Genomic DNA, 14618 nt, shown 5'->3' with positions numbered 1-14618 from the left:
TTCCTCCCTGCTGATTGGTCTGTTTAGGTTTTCTGCTTCTTCATGACTCAGTTTAGGAAGGTTGTATTGTTCTAGGAATTTATCCATTTCTTCTAGATTGTTGTATTTGGTGGCATATAGTTTTTCATAGTATTCTACAATAATTCTTTGATTATCTATGATGTCTGTGGTGATTTCTCCTCTTTCATTTTGGATTTTATTTATTTGAGTCCTGTGTCTTTTTTCCTTGGTGAGTCTTGCCAAGGGTTTGTCAATTTTGTTGATCTTTTCAAAGAACCAGCAGTGAGCATAATTCTGATTCCAAAACCAAGCAAAGACAACACAAAGAAAGAAAACTATAGGCTAATATCCCTGATGAATTTAGATGCTAAAATCCTCAACAAAATATTAGCAAACCAGATCCAGCAATACATGAAAAAAAATCATACATCATGATCAAGTGGGATTTATTCTGGGGAGGCAAAGATGGTAAAATATTCATAAATCAATCAATGTGATTCATCACATAAACAAAAGGAAGGAGAAAAACACATGATAATTTCAATAGATGCAGAAAAAGCATTTGATAAAATCAAGTTTTGATCCATTTATGATCAAAACTATTAGTAAAGTAGGAATACAGAGAACATACCTCAACATGATAAAGGCCATCTATGACAAACCCACAGCCAACATCATAATTAATGGGCAAAAATTAAAAGCAATCCCCTTAAGATCAGGAACAAGGCAGGGGTGCCCCCTTTCACCACTCTTATTCAACATAATACTGGAAGTCCTAGCCACAGCAATCAGACAAGAAGAAAAAATAAAAGGCATCCAAATTGGAAAAGAAGAAGTAAAACTATCATTATTTGCAGATGATATGATATTGTATATAGAAAACCCTAAAGTCTCAATCAAATAACTACTGGACCTGATAAATGAATTCAGCAAAGTGGTATGGTATAAAATTAATACACAGAAATCAGAGGCATTTTTATACACCAACAATAAACTGTCAGAAGGAGGAATTAAGGAAACAATCCCCTTAACTACTGCAACAAAAAAAATAAAGTACCTAGGAGTAAATTTAACCAAGGAAGTTAAAGACTTGTACTCGGAAATTTATAAAACATGGATAAAAGAAATCAAGGAAGATACAAACAAGTGGAAGCATATACTGTGCTCATGGTTAGGAAGAATAAACATCATTAAAATGTCTATATTACCCAAAGCAATTTATAAATTCAATGTAATACCAATTAAAATACCAATGACATATTTCAAAGATATAGAACACATATTCCAAAAATTCATATGGAACCAAAAAAGAACAAAAACAGCCTCAGCAATCTTGAAAAAGAAGAATAAAGTGGGAGGTATCACATTTCCTGATATCAAGTTATACTACAAGGCTATTGTACTCAAAACAGGTTGGTACTGGCATAAGAACAAGCATATAGAGAACCCAGAAATAAACCCACACCTTTATGGACAATTTGTATTTGACAAAGGAGGTAAGAGCATACAATAAAGTAAAGACAGTCTCTTTAACAAATGGTATTGGGAAAACTGGAGAGCTACCTGCAAAAAAATGAAACTAGACCACCAATTTACAACATTCACAAAAATAAACTCAAAATGGATAAAAGACTTAAATGAAAGCTGTGAAAGTATAAGCATCTTAGAAGAAAACATAGGCAGTAAGTTCTCTGACATCTCTCGCAGCAATATATTTGCTGATTTATCTCCACAGGCAAGGGAAATAAAAGACAGGATAAACAAATGGGACTATATCAAACTAAAAAGCTTTTGTACAGCTGAAGACAATATGAACAGAATAAAAAGACAAACCACAAATTGGGAGAACATATTCAACGATACATCTGATAATGGGTTAATAACCAAAATTTATAAAGAACTTGTAAAACTCAACACCAGAAAGACAAACAACCCAATCAAAAAATGGGCAAAAGAAATGAATAGACACTTCTCCAAAGAAGACATGCAGGTGGCCAACAGACTGATGAAAAATTGTTCAACATCACTAATGATTAGAGAAATGCAAATTAAAACCACAATGAGATATCACCTCACACCAGCAGAATGGCGCTCATTAACAAAACAACACATGATATCTGTTCTGGCGAGGATGTGGAGAAAAGGGAACCCTCCTGCACTGCTGGTGGGAATGCAGACTGGTGCAGTCACTGTGGAAAACAGTATGGAGATTCCTCAAAAAACTAAAAATGGAGCCCTGGCCGGTTGGCTCAGCGGTAGAGCGTTGGCCTAGTGTGCGGAGTACCTGGGTTCGATTCCCGGCCAGGGCACACAGGAGAAGCGCCCATTTGCTTCTCCACCCCTCCGCCGCGCTTTCCTCTCTGTCTCTCTCTTCCCCTCCTGCAGCCAAGGCTCCATTGGAGCAAACATGGCCCGGGCGCTGGGGATGGCTCTGTGGCCTCTGCCCCAGGCGCTAGAGTGGCTCTGGTCGCAACATGGCGACACCCAGGATGGGCAGAGCATTGTCCCCTGGTGGGCAGAGCGTCGCCCCATGGTGGGTGTGCCAGGTGGATCCTGGTCGGGCGCATGCGGGAGTCTGTCTGACTGTCTCTCCCTGTTTCCAGCTTCAGAAAAATGAAAAAAACAAAAACAAAAAAACAAACAAACAAACAAAAAAACTAAAAATGGAACCGCCTTTTGACCCAGCCATCCCACTTTTAGGAATATGTCCCAAGAACAGCATATCACTGACTCAAAAAAAGAAATGCATCCCCACTTTTATGGCAGCATTGTTCACAATAGTGAAGATCTGGAAACAGCCCAAGTGTTCGTCAGTGGACGAGTGGATTAAAAAGCAGTGGTACATATATACAATGGAATACTATAGGGCCATGAAAAAGAAGAAAATCTTACCTTTTGCAACAACATGGATGGACCCAGAAATTATTATGTTAAGTGAAATAAGCCAGGCAGAGAAAGAAAAATATTATATGACCTCACTCATTTAAGGAATCCAATGAACAATGTGAACTGAAGAGTGGAATTAAACCTGAAGGGAAGGGGGGAGGGAGCTGTTGAGAGGGGGGCAAAGGAGATGTTGAGGGGAATACGGGGGAGGGGGAGATGCATTTGGGGAGACACTAGACTCTATGTAAATACAATAAAAAAAAACTGAATGTTGCAAAAGCGGTGGGAAATTCCAAGTGAAAGCAGCCCCTTCAAAGAGAGAACTAGAGAAATTTGTTATTAAAAAATTCTGGCCCTGGCCGGTTGGCTCAGTGGTAGAGCGTCGGCCTTGCGTGCAGAAGTCCCGGGTTCAATTCCCGGCCAGGGCACACAGGAGAAGCGCCCATCTGCTTCTCCACCCCTCCCCCTCTCCTTCCTCTCTGTCTCTCTCTTCCCCTCCTGCAGCCAAGGCTCCATTGGAGCAAAAGATGGCCCAGGCGCTGGGGATGGCTCCTTGGCCTCTGCCCCAGGTGCTAGAGTGGCTCTGTTCGCGACGGAGCGATGCCCCGGAGGGGCAGAGCATCGCCCCCTGGTGGGCAGAGTGTCGCCCCCTGGTGGGCGTGCTGGGTGGATCCCGGTCGGGCGCATGCGGGAGTCTGTCTGACTGTCTCTCCCCATTTCCAGCTTCAGAAAAATACCAAAAAAAAAAAAGAAAAAAAAAATCTGTAGAATATGAATTTTAAAATAATTTATTATAATGTATATTAAGCTAAACCTTGCTACTTTAAAAAAAAAAAGAAAATGAATTCCTTAAAATATAAAACACTACTTTATTCAATGGATAAGAGATTTAAAAAAGTTAAATTAAGCTAGTTCAGAATAAATATAGTGCACAGTTTCCTGGGCCCAGTATTTCTGGGAGATTAACAAATAGCTGATGGGGGAGGGGGAGGGGAAAGGGTGTAAAGAGGGACAAATAAAAGGTGACAGAAAATGATTTTACTTTAGATGATAGGCATACAACATAATCAACAGTTCAAATGCTATAGAAATGTTTACCTGAAACCTATGTAGTCTTATTGATCAATGTCACCTTGTTAAAGTTAATTTTCTAAATAAAATTTTAAAATGGAAAAAAAAAAGAGGTTTGGAAGTGAGAGGGAATAACAAGATTATCTGCTTCAGCAAAATAACAATGTCATCAAGGACCCAGGTGCCTTCCCACATCTACCTACACTGTCCTCAGCATGTGATGGCCATCCTCAGGCTTGATTCTCATTGCTGGAGGTGGCTGTTACTGTCTCAGACATCCTCACACAACTGTTCAAAGGCAGGGGAAAGCCTCCCCTACCTTTATTTTTTAAATTAGAAAGTGTGAAAGACTAAACAGTCTGTCAAATAAGGAGATGATTTTATTTAGCTCTTGCAATAGGGAGACTGTTCTCTAATGAGGGAGTTTTCTAGGAAAATGAAGAGGGCCTGGGATTTTAATAAAGGCAAGTAAAGGGGGTCACTCACAGTCTCTGAGTTAGGAAGAAGGATGGAGGTAGGTCTTATTTCTGCATATGAGAAAACTTAGCTGGTAGCTGCTGCTTGGAACACAAAAGAGTGAAGAGATTTGGAGAACAAAAGTATAAGGGAATTTTCTAACTATCTGTCTTCTGAGAGCACAAGGCTTAGGTAAAGTTCAACATTATTGGCCTGTTTTCTTATTCAAAACAAATGAAGGTCACTTCTGACTGAACAACTCAGAAGTGATCATGAACCGTCTGAATGGAGTGAAGCAAGGTCTAAGAAATAGTCTCTCAAGGACCTTTTGTTGCCTCTATTCCTGCAAAACCAGTTGAACCATCTGCAGAGGTTAGTTACTTACAGTCCTGGAGATCAAACATTTTAAAAGAAGGATGCTTAAAATGAAAAGGGGGAATGTTAACATAAAAGGAGTATTAGAGTAAAGAACCAGGAGTTTAACCCTAGTGGATACCAACAGGCCCATGGAGAGAAACCATTCAGTTATGTAGTGTCACTCATTGAGCTACTTGAAGCTTTTGAGCTAGGATGTCAATGCTTTTAGTGGTGTTGTTGTCCACAATCTAGGTTACCTAATATGAAGGCAAGCATGATCCAAGCATTTTACCAGACTTCCTCAGCAGCCCATACAGTGGTTGTCCAGAGAGAATTCTAGTTCATGCATGGTCTGCTGTGATGGTGAGTCCTGCAAGATTTACATCAAGTCATCAAGCTTCAGCTTTCAGGGTTTCTTCAGAACCTGGGGGAAGTAGAGAGCTGGAAGGCAACTTAGGATCCCAATAGAGATGCGGACAGTCAAGTTCTAATTCTCAGTAATGCCACTGGGCGAGAGGGAAATAAATTGGAAAAGGAAGGTTTTAGCTAGTTATTAAAGATATATGGAATAACTGAAAATTTGGAAAGGATAGACAACTTGGGTAAGGTCCAATTTGCATGAAGTCACCGAAACTGGTTTTTCCACAGGGAGAAAGGATGTCAACTCATCTTTACCACACAATAAAAACTTTGCTTAGTCTTTACTTACAACTTATTGAGAGGTATAAAATAGCTTAAAGACATTAAAATCTCATAAATAGACCCATCAAAACGTAACCAGTTCTGACCACAATTAAACCCATTTTCAGGAAACATTCACAACTTTCTATACCTTTATACATCTTTTATACTAAGTCTCAACATGGAAAAACAAACACATTTATTCATTTATTTAGTGACAGAGACAGAGAGAGACAAAGAGAGGGACAGACAGACAGGAAGGGAGAGATGAGAAGCATCAACTCTTTCTTGCGGCACTTTAGTTGTTCATTGATTGCTTTCTCATATGTGCCTTGACCTGGGGGCTACAGCAGACCAAGTGACCTTGCTGAAGCCAGCAACCTCAGGTTCAAGCTGGTGAGCTTTGCACAAACCAGATGAACCCTACGCTCAAGCCAGTGACCTTGGGGTTGCGAACCTGGGTCCTCCGCATCCCAGTCCAACGCTCTATCCACTGTACCACTGCCTGGTCAGGCTAAAAATTTATTAATAGACCCAAATACATATAAAAATAAAAAGCAAAAACATACAAATTTTAGTTATACTGAGTAACACTGTTTCAGTATTCTGTCTTTTTTAGAAATGATGTTGATATCTGATGAATATCTATTGATTAACTCAATTTAGTATCAGTCCATGGTTTTAAGTTATCTAAAGATCTTGGAAATGATCTTGAAGCTAACATGCTACAAAAACATATTTACTGTTAAAATAAAGCTTGTCAGAATAATGATTTCATTTAAACAAAAATATATATTTATTATAATTTTATATACTTAGTAGAATTAATATTAACTTATTCTATCAGTAAATCTGGACAAGTTATTTAAGTAGAATAAAAATGTATGCTTGTATTAAACTTAATTTTAATTCAGAGAAAACAGCATTTTTAATGAAATCAAAATTATTACACTAGTCTTATTTGCCAAAGATTTACCTACATTCTGAGAAATGGAATCTTAAAGAATTTCTGAGCTAGTTTTTATAAGAATACTTTTTTATCATCTCAAGTGTATTTCAGGCTCAATTTCCTTTATTTCTGGGAATTTTAGGAATATTCAATTTATATATCAGCTTTTTAATCTCAAAGCCAATCAGTACAATGAGCTTCTTTAATAGATTTTGTATTTTAATTTGGGGACATCGCCCAGAGATAGGGAAATACTACAAACCCCCAGGCCTTTCTAAATTAGACATATAAACACAGAAACACACATACAGAGAAAGATGCTTACAGCTTCAATTCTAAAATTTCAACCATGGGCCAAACTTGGTTCTCCCATTAGTGCTCAATCTTCCCTCCTATACTGCACTTTGAAGCCCTCCCCATTCCTCAAAGCGCATGCTAAATGCACCTCGCTCTCAGAGCCTTGTCTTAACCCTCAGCAGCATGTAATTTCTTCAACAGCCCTTGTTGCTCTCTGATCAATTGAGTCAATCAACTTGAAATTAGAGCTTTTAAAAATGTATAGTCATCCTTTTCCTTTAAATTGAATTTATTAGGGTGACATTTGTTAATACAATTACATAGGTTTCAGGTGTACCATTCCATAATACGTCATCTGCACACCACACCCCTCATTCACCACCCAAGTCAATTCCCCTTTCATCACCATTTCCCTCCTTTACTCTCTTCTACCTCCCCCCCCCCCCCCATCATCCTCCCTTTAAATCCAAACTCAGTGATGACTTGTCTTTCCTCCAACAAACACTAATGCTACACCTGCATTTTCAGCCACTGTATTAGATACCTTTAAGCAATGAGGGACAAAAAGATGACTCCCTGCCTTCCTGGAGTATACCTTTGTCATTCTCTGCAGGATCAGCAGTGGCTTGTTGAATAAGTTACTATATGAATGAATAGCTTCAGGCTTAGATTCACCCTGATACTGAAAGGAAAGTAACTTTTTTTGTTTTAGGATTTGAGCCCTTGGGCACTTTGTCCAAATTATTTAATTTAATCCTACTAATATTCAGATTCTGTACTGGGTACTTTATATACTATTTCTGATTTTTACATCAACCTTGTAAGAGGAAACAACTGAGGTTCCATGAGGTTACCCCACTTGTGCTAAGTCATGATGCAAATAGATGTCAGTGTAGGGATTTGAACCCATGTCAGTCTGGCTCCAAAGCCCTGAGTCAGACTGCGGAGTATGGTTGGAGTTCCTTGGAGAAAGCTTAGCTCAGGGGTCCCCAAACTTTTTACACAGGGGGCCAGTTCACTGTCCCTCAGACCGTTGGAGGGCCGGACTATAAAAAAAAAACTATGAACAAATCCCTATGCACACTGCACATATCTTATTTTAAAGTGAAAAAACAAAATGGGAACAAATACAATATTTAAAATAAAGAACAAGTAAATTTAAATCAACAAACTGACCAGTATTTCAATGGGAACTATGCTCCTTTCACTGACCACCAATGAAAGAGGTACCCCTTCCGGAAGTGCTGCAAGGGCTGGATAAATGGCCTCAGGGGGCCGTATGTGGCCCGCGGGCCATAGTTTGGGGACCCCTGGCTTAGCTTATATATTCTAGAAGACAAGACACAGGTAAGTCTTGACCGAGGGATTTGGTGCATCTCAGGCACTTAACGGGTTAGAAAACACCAGAGATCTGAGGGCCTCTGCTGCCCTCAGATGAGGCCAGGTGGAAGTCAGTCAGGACCAGCAAGTAGCGGCATGCTGTGTGCAGGTGGGGCTGACATTCCTGGGAGCAGAGGGCCACGCTCACGGGGAGCCATCTCAGCCGGCAGTGGGAGCCGGGGGCTACCAGGGAACAACAAGAGCCATTCATGCCAGAGCTCACTCCTCCCACTGAGGCCATAAGTCACATTCCTGGTTTAAAGATCAGTGTCCAGGGCTGGGTCTTCCGTAGAAAGAGATGCCGTGTATGTGAATAGCTAAATAATCAACAGTACTGCATTAATTTTGACCCCTCAGGTTTGCAACGAGTGGCCTCAGTCAGTCTGACCCAGGGTACTGCCTGTGCTTGAGGAACGAAGCAGCTCCCCACTTCCTGCAGAAAATCAGTACAAAGAGCAGAGAGCTTTCAGGACACCTTTACTGTGTGGTAGGGGCTTTGTAGACATAATCACTTTTACTTATTATCAAGGTCACCCCATGAGTTGGGCATTATTATTGTCCTCCTTAAATTACCAATAAGGAAACAGGCACAGAGTGATTGAAGTCCCTTGTTCTATATCACAAGTAAATAGCAGCAGAATTCAAACCCAGACAGTGTGAATCCAAAGACTACTGCACTACCTGGCCTCTCCAGGCAAAATAACACAGAGGATCATTATAGTAATGACCATCCATGAATCTCACCTCCCTGTGTCTACACCCCTTGCAACCTGTCATCGCTGCTTCTCTCATCAAGAGATGGAGTCTATTGCTCCACCCTCTTTTTTTCTTTCTTTCTGAATTTGAGATAATCCTGTGACTTACTTTGACTAACAATTTATGGCAGAAGTGACATTGTGACAGTTCCAGAGCCCAGACCTCAGGGGGCCTTGCAGCTTCTACTCTTACCCACCCTCTTGGAATTCCAAGACCTCCATGTTAGGAGGAAGTCCAGGCTATCCTGGAAAAGGAGAGGTCATGTGGAAGGGAACTGCCCACAGCCAGCACCGGTTGCCAGTCAAGTCAGACCCTCTTGGACGTTCCAGGTTCAGCTGAGCTCCCCCTACCTGCAGCTGCACCTGTGAGACCAGGCAAAACCAGCAGAAGAACTGCCCAGTCAACCTTCAGAATCAGAAAAAATAAACTATTGTTTTAAGCCACTAAGTTTTGAGGCAATTTGTAATGTAGCAATAGATAACTGAAATAGGCAGGTTTTAAATTCATTATCTACCTCAGATTACCTGCTTTTTAGCAATCTAGGGTTACATGAATAAAAATATCACAGGGAACTTGAGCTGACAGGACTGTAAGGCAGCATCTAATTAAACCCTTTTATTTTATAAAGGAAGAAACTGAGATCCAAACCACAGTTTCTTACAGCCCGAGTTAGGGCTAACTCTGTCTGTAGAGTCTCATGTCTGGAATTCTCTTTGCTACACAGTACTGCTTAACTACATGTGCAGTTACAGGATGAGAAAGCTATTTTCAACTAATTTCAAGGGTAAACATTAGAGTTGTTTATAATTTATAGTTTTAAATTTATGGTCTTAAAATTCTCATGGCATCAATGCAAAGAGATCCAATGCCAAAGACCCATTCAATGCCGAGAAGTAATGAATAGAAACAAGGCAGTGACTTGTCGTAATTGAGTACATATTGTCTCTCCTGAGATCTGTGCATTTATGAATGTGCCAGCTCCTGGTAGATCAGTTGTTCTGTCTTGGCTGCACATTGGAATTGACTGACAAGTTTTAAAGAGCATCAAGTATGGCTCAGGCATCAAGAGACTTAAAACTGACCCAGGGTGAATCTAATGAGAAGCTGGAACTGAGAACCCATATTCTAAACTGTGAATTCCTGGGGCCAGAATTTTTATCTTTGCACCTTCTTGGAGTGCCATGACACAGAGTATATTGTTGATGGAAACCAGGGACACAGTGATAAAAGTAATACTTACAGAGAGCAGCTAGCTATGGCAGAGTGGAAAGTACATGGGCTTTGACATCAAAATCATCTGTTTTTACCTTTCCATATTGACATTTAGTGGCTGTGTAATCTTGCATACAACAGACTGACCCATCTCTAAAGCAGATATAAAGATGATACTGACTGCCCGGGGATGCTATGTAGTTCGCTTTTGAAAAGCTCCTTAATAACAGTAAAGACCGCATCAAGTGTTTTTATTCCTATTCAAAATGGAAATAGGGAGGCCTTTAAAAAAAGAAATGTTAAAAACAATGAAAGATAATTTTAAAAATTTAAGGAATACATGTACCTTGAGAATATTACACTAAGTGAAATAAGTAAATCAGAAAAAGCTAAGAACTATATGATTTTACACATACATGGGACATAAAACTGACACTCATGGACATAGATAAAAGTGAAATGGTTACCAGGGAGAAGGGGTCAGGGAGAGGAGAGTAAAGAGGGCCGAATATATGGTAACAGGAAAATGATTTGACTTTGGATAATGGGCACACAACTCAATCAATAGTTCAAACGCTATAGAGATGTTTACCTGAAACCTGTGTACTCTTATTGATCAATGTCACCCCATTAAATTTAATTTCAAAATAAATAAATAAATAATTTAAGGAATACAGAGAGTTATAAAAAAAAGTCAAGGATACTTGACTTTTTAAACATACTTATTATGGAGGGCCATAAGTATGTTTAAATATTTTATTATTTCTCCTTCCAGATTTTTACTTGTTGTTTATATGTACGCCTGCACACACACAAAAACACATGCATAAAATATATAATTAAAAAAACCATACACAGGATTGTATTGAGTTTATTTCCATGTTAATAACTATTGTTCTTCATAACCATAAGCTGTAAGTATTGTGATGTGTTTCTAACCCAGGGATTTGGTGAGCAATTGAAGGAAGTAATATGAGTAGAATAAAAAGGAAACAAGGACCAAGCCAGTACAAATTTGCAGAAAACTTACACATTTTGGGGACCTAATGATTACTAACAATTATTTTTAGGATTCCATTGAGGCTTACCCGTTTCTTCCTCTAAAAAGACTGATATTTCCCACAAGAGCTTGGTTACCGACACAGATGAAATGAGGGCGTCAGGTCCTGCCCGTCCTAGAGAGCCTTCCCTCTCTACAAAGCCCTTGGTCACAGTCCCCAAATCCTTTGGCCAGCAATGTTTACATGCACATGGTTTCAAAAGTAGTAAGAAAGGGATTGGAGGAAGATCAAAGAGTACTTATTCAAGTTAATTATTAATTTGGAGAAAGCAAGTTTTATATCTAAACCAACGCCGAGTCTATCCAAAAGTCAACAGTTGGAAGTGCCAGAGCAAACGCACAGGCCCAGTCTCTGAGGGTGACATTGTCTGGCAAGGAATCCAGCTTCAGAAAGGACATGAAGAAATGGCACACTTTCAGGTCACACCTTCCCTTTTTCTGGACTTCATTTCTAACAGCATGAAAGCCTCTGTGTGCCTATTGGCTGGGGTCCTGCCCATAAGGAAACAGTGTTTACAGAATCAATGGGGAACAGAGGTAAGGTGACTGTAAATCTAAAACAAGAGGCCCCTTTTAAGGGCATTCTCAGCTTGAGCATACCAAGTGAGTGTGGCTCAACCAAAATAAGGTTTTTGCTAGAGCAGTATCTTGTTCTGCCTGGGCACCATTGCTCAGAACAGCCTTGAAATTCTTCTTTGCAAAATGCCTTTAGAGGTCCAAGAGAGACATCAAATTAATTTTTTTATAGTACCCTCTGATTTTTTTTTTTTTTTTGGTATGAGGATCTTGTTTAGAATTAAAAGAACTAGGTTTGGAGTTGGAGAAACCTGTGTGTGAATTCCAATTAATGCACTTAAAAGCTGTGTGACCTTGGACAACTTACTATATATACCCTTTCTGTTTCTTAATTTCCTTATCTATAAAGAGGGATCTTGATCCTCTACCTCCCATTATTTATCATACAGGAAATGACCTTGAATCAATGGTAGCCCCCAAAGGTCACTACCAGACAAGGTGCTACTCCCTATCAGAGGTCACAGAAAGTCCCACTGACCACATTAAAATGATCAAATCACACAGATTATAAAATTAATTAGAAACACACAATGAGAAGCAGGAGAAATGTATCAGCGTTCTGTGATAGGGTATGAGCAGTGTGGAAGGACCATGCTAACTGAATCCTAGGATGTCTCTGTCTGCCACATCAGCCTTCCCCACAGATGGTTTGGTTACAGGCTGAGAGTTGAGGTTCGAGCTAAGGGGTCTGCAGATGGAGAGTGCCCTGGCCAAGCACACGCACTTGCTGCCTTGGAGAGGTGCAGGGATAAGAATTCCAGGCCAACAGCTGTAGCTTGCCGATTAGGCTGCTGAGAGCCCTGAGTTACAGCCAAGAGCTGGCAGAGGACACATGGAGCCAGGTGGGTGTCATCAGTGCATGGCTGATTCAAGGACATTGATTTCTTTTGTATATTTAGTGCACCCAGAATACTTAGTGCCTCATAGGTCTTATGAATACAAATATCAATGCACAAGTGTCTTGTGAATATTTAGTACCTCATAAATATTATTTATCTTTCAGTCCTTCCATCCCTTTCTATCTATGTTAAATATGCATATGCTATAATAGGTGTAGCTATAATAAACTATAATATACATGGTTTCTAATAGATTTTTATGAATTTAATTTATTTAATATGTTTTCTTCTTTTCAAGAATTGAGTATTTTCCAACAAATACACATTACAGCAACATGCTAGTGTAAGGCTCAAAAGAGAAAGCAATTTGTTAACTGTAACATTCTACACAATTTTAAAGGATTATTATTATTATTCCTGTTATTATGATTAAACAAAAATAATTGTGGTCATTTATAAAAATGAATCAAATTTATCTTCAAAGAGTGAAGAGGAGGCAGTTTAGCTTAATGACTAAGAGCTGTGAGCTCTGCCAATAACCAACTTTGCGAACCTTTGGGACATTACATAACCTCCTGAGACAGTTTCCTCCCTTGTTAAGTGGGAATGACAATAGCTACTCGATAATACTATTGTGAAGACTGAATGAGATCATATGTGGAAAACACTTGGGAAATTGCTCGGCTTATAAGAATGATGATACTTAACCTTTATTGAATGCTGACTCTATGCCAGGCACTTTCTGATTATATGATTATATAGGTATGGTTATTATGCCCATTTTACAGATGAAGATTTTTAAGACAGAAGCAGAATTCAAATCCGGACAATCTGACTACAAGCCCACATCCTTTTTTTCCCTTTAAGTGAAAGGAGGGGAGATAGAGAGACAGACTCCCACATGCACCCTGACTGGGATCCACCTGGCAACCCCCATCTAGGGCCAAAGCTCGAATTAACTAAACTATCCTCAGCACCAACACTTAAACCAATTGAGTCACTGGCTGTGAGAGGGGAAGAGAGAGAGAAGGGGGAAAGGGAGGGGAAGAGAAGCAGATGGTTGCCTCTTACATGTGCCCTGACTCAGGATTGAACCTGGAATATCCATAGGCCAGGCTGACTCAACCGTTTTGCAATGCTAACTCTTGCACAGTAAGTAGTCAATACATATTGCATTGTCATATTAATAAGATTGTCCACTAAAGCAGATATTCAGTATCATGTGCTAATAGTTAATTCTGCTGATAGTCCAAAATCATTTTAGGGGAGAAGAGAGTACAGCAGTTCCTTGAATAATGGTATTTCATTCAAAGTCATTTTGTTATGACTTGATGAGATACCATAGAACTTAACTCTTGTTAATATCAATTAGCCTATGGTAAAGTTGATTTCTCTATATATTGTTTTGCTTAAAATCACAGAATCTATTGATGTCAAGAGAAGAATTACTTTCTTAAAATATCAAGGAAGGAAGGAAATGGTAACTATTGAGCAAGGCTTTCTCTGAACAGCAGCTACAGCAACCTTGGAAGGAAGATAACATTAATCCCATTTTTTTAGAGAAGACAGCTGAGTATAGACCTCAAGTGATTACCCGAGATGGCACACTTTGTGAATAGCACACCTGGGCTGAATTCTAAGTCGAATGGACACCTGACTGCACATTCTTTCCAGTGAACCATGCTGCTAAGAATATCCTGGTTTCTTATATGTCCCTTTGCTCATTCATTTCTCAGATTTCGATGGCATGTCTACCATGTGTGCAGCGCTATGCTAAGTACAGGGCAAATACAGAAACTAAGCTTGGCAGAGCTCACAATCTCCTGGGTCAAGAAATGAGAAAATGAACTGTGACAAGGCAGGGTTGCATCAAGTTCCATGATGGAGGTCAGCTGAGGGGAGAGGCGAGACGGATCTCAAATGACCTGACTTAGGGGCCAGGGAAGGCTTTCAGGAGGAAGGGGCTCATGGTGGCGTGATATAGCTTTCCCTGCCAGCTCTTTCATGGGTCAGTGACACAGCTGTGGGAACCCTGGGAGAAGTGCTCACATAACGTGGTGAGACCGCAGGTAGCTCTGACCTGACACAGTGCCGACCC

At 39.9% G+C, this 14618-nt stretch overlaps 1 non-coding gene across 1 annotated transcript; it reads left to right on the top strand.

Moving 5' to 3' along the window:
* The first annotated feature begins 3238 nt into the window (after positions 1-3238).
* TRNAA-UGC (transfer RNA alanine (anticodon UGC)) lies at positions 3239-3314 on the top strand. Its single transcript has one exon. It is a non-coding gene; the product is annotated as a tRNA-Ala (tRNA).
* The last annotated feature ends 11304 nt before the right edge of the window (positions 3315-14618 follow it).

This window comes from Saccopteryx leptura, chromosome 1, assembly GCF_036850995.1.
Source record: "Saccopteryx leptura isolate mSacLep1 chromosome 1, mSacLep1_pri_phased_curated, whole genome shotgun sequence".
NCBI lineage: Eukaryota > Metazoa > Chordata > Mammalia > Chiroptera > Emballonuridae > Saccopteryx > Saccopteryx leptura.
Note: the sequence above shows the minus strand (reverse complement) of the source record. Positions and strands in the feature narration are given on the sequence as shown.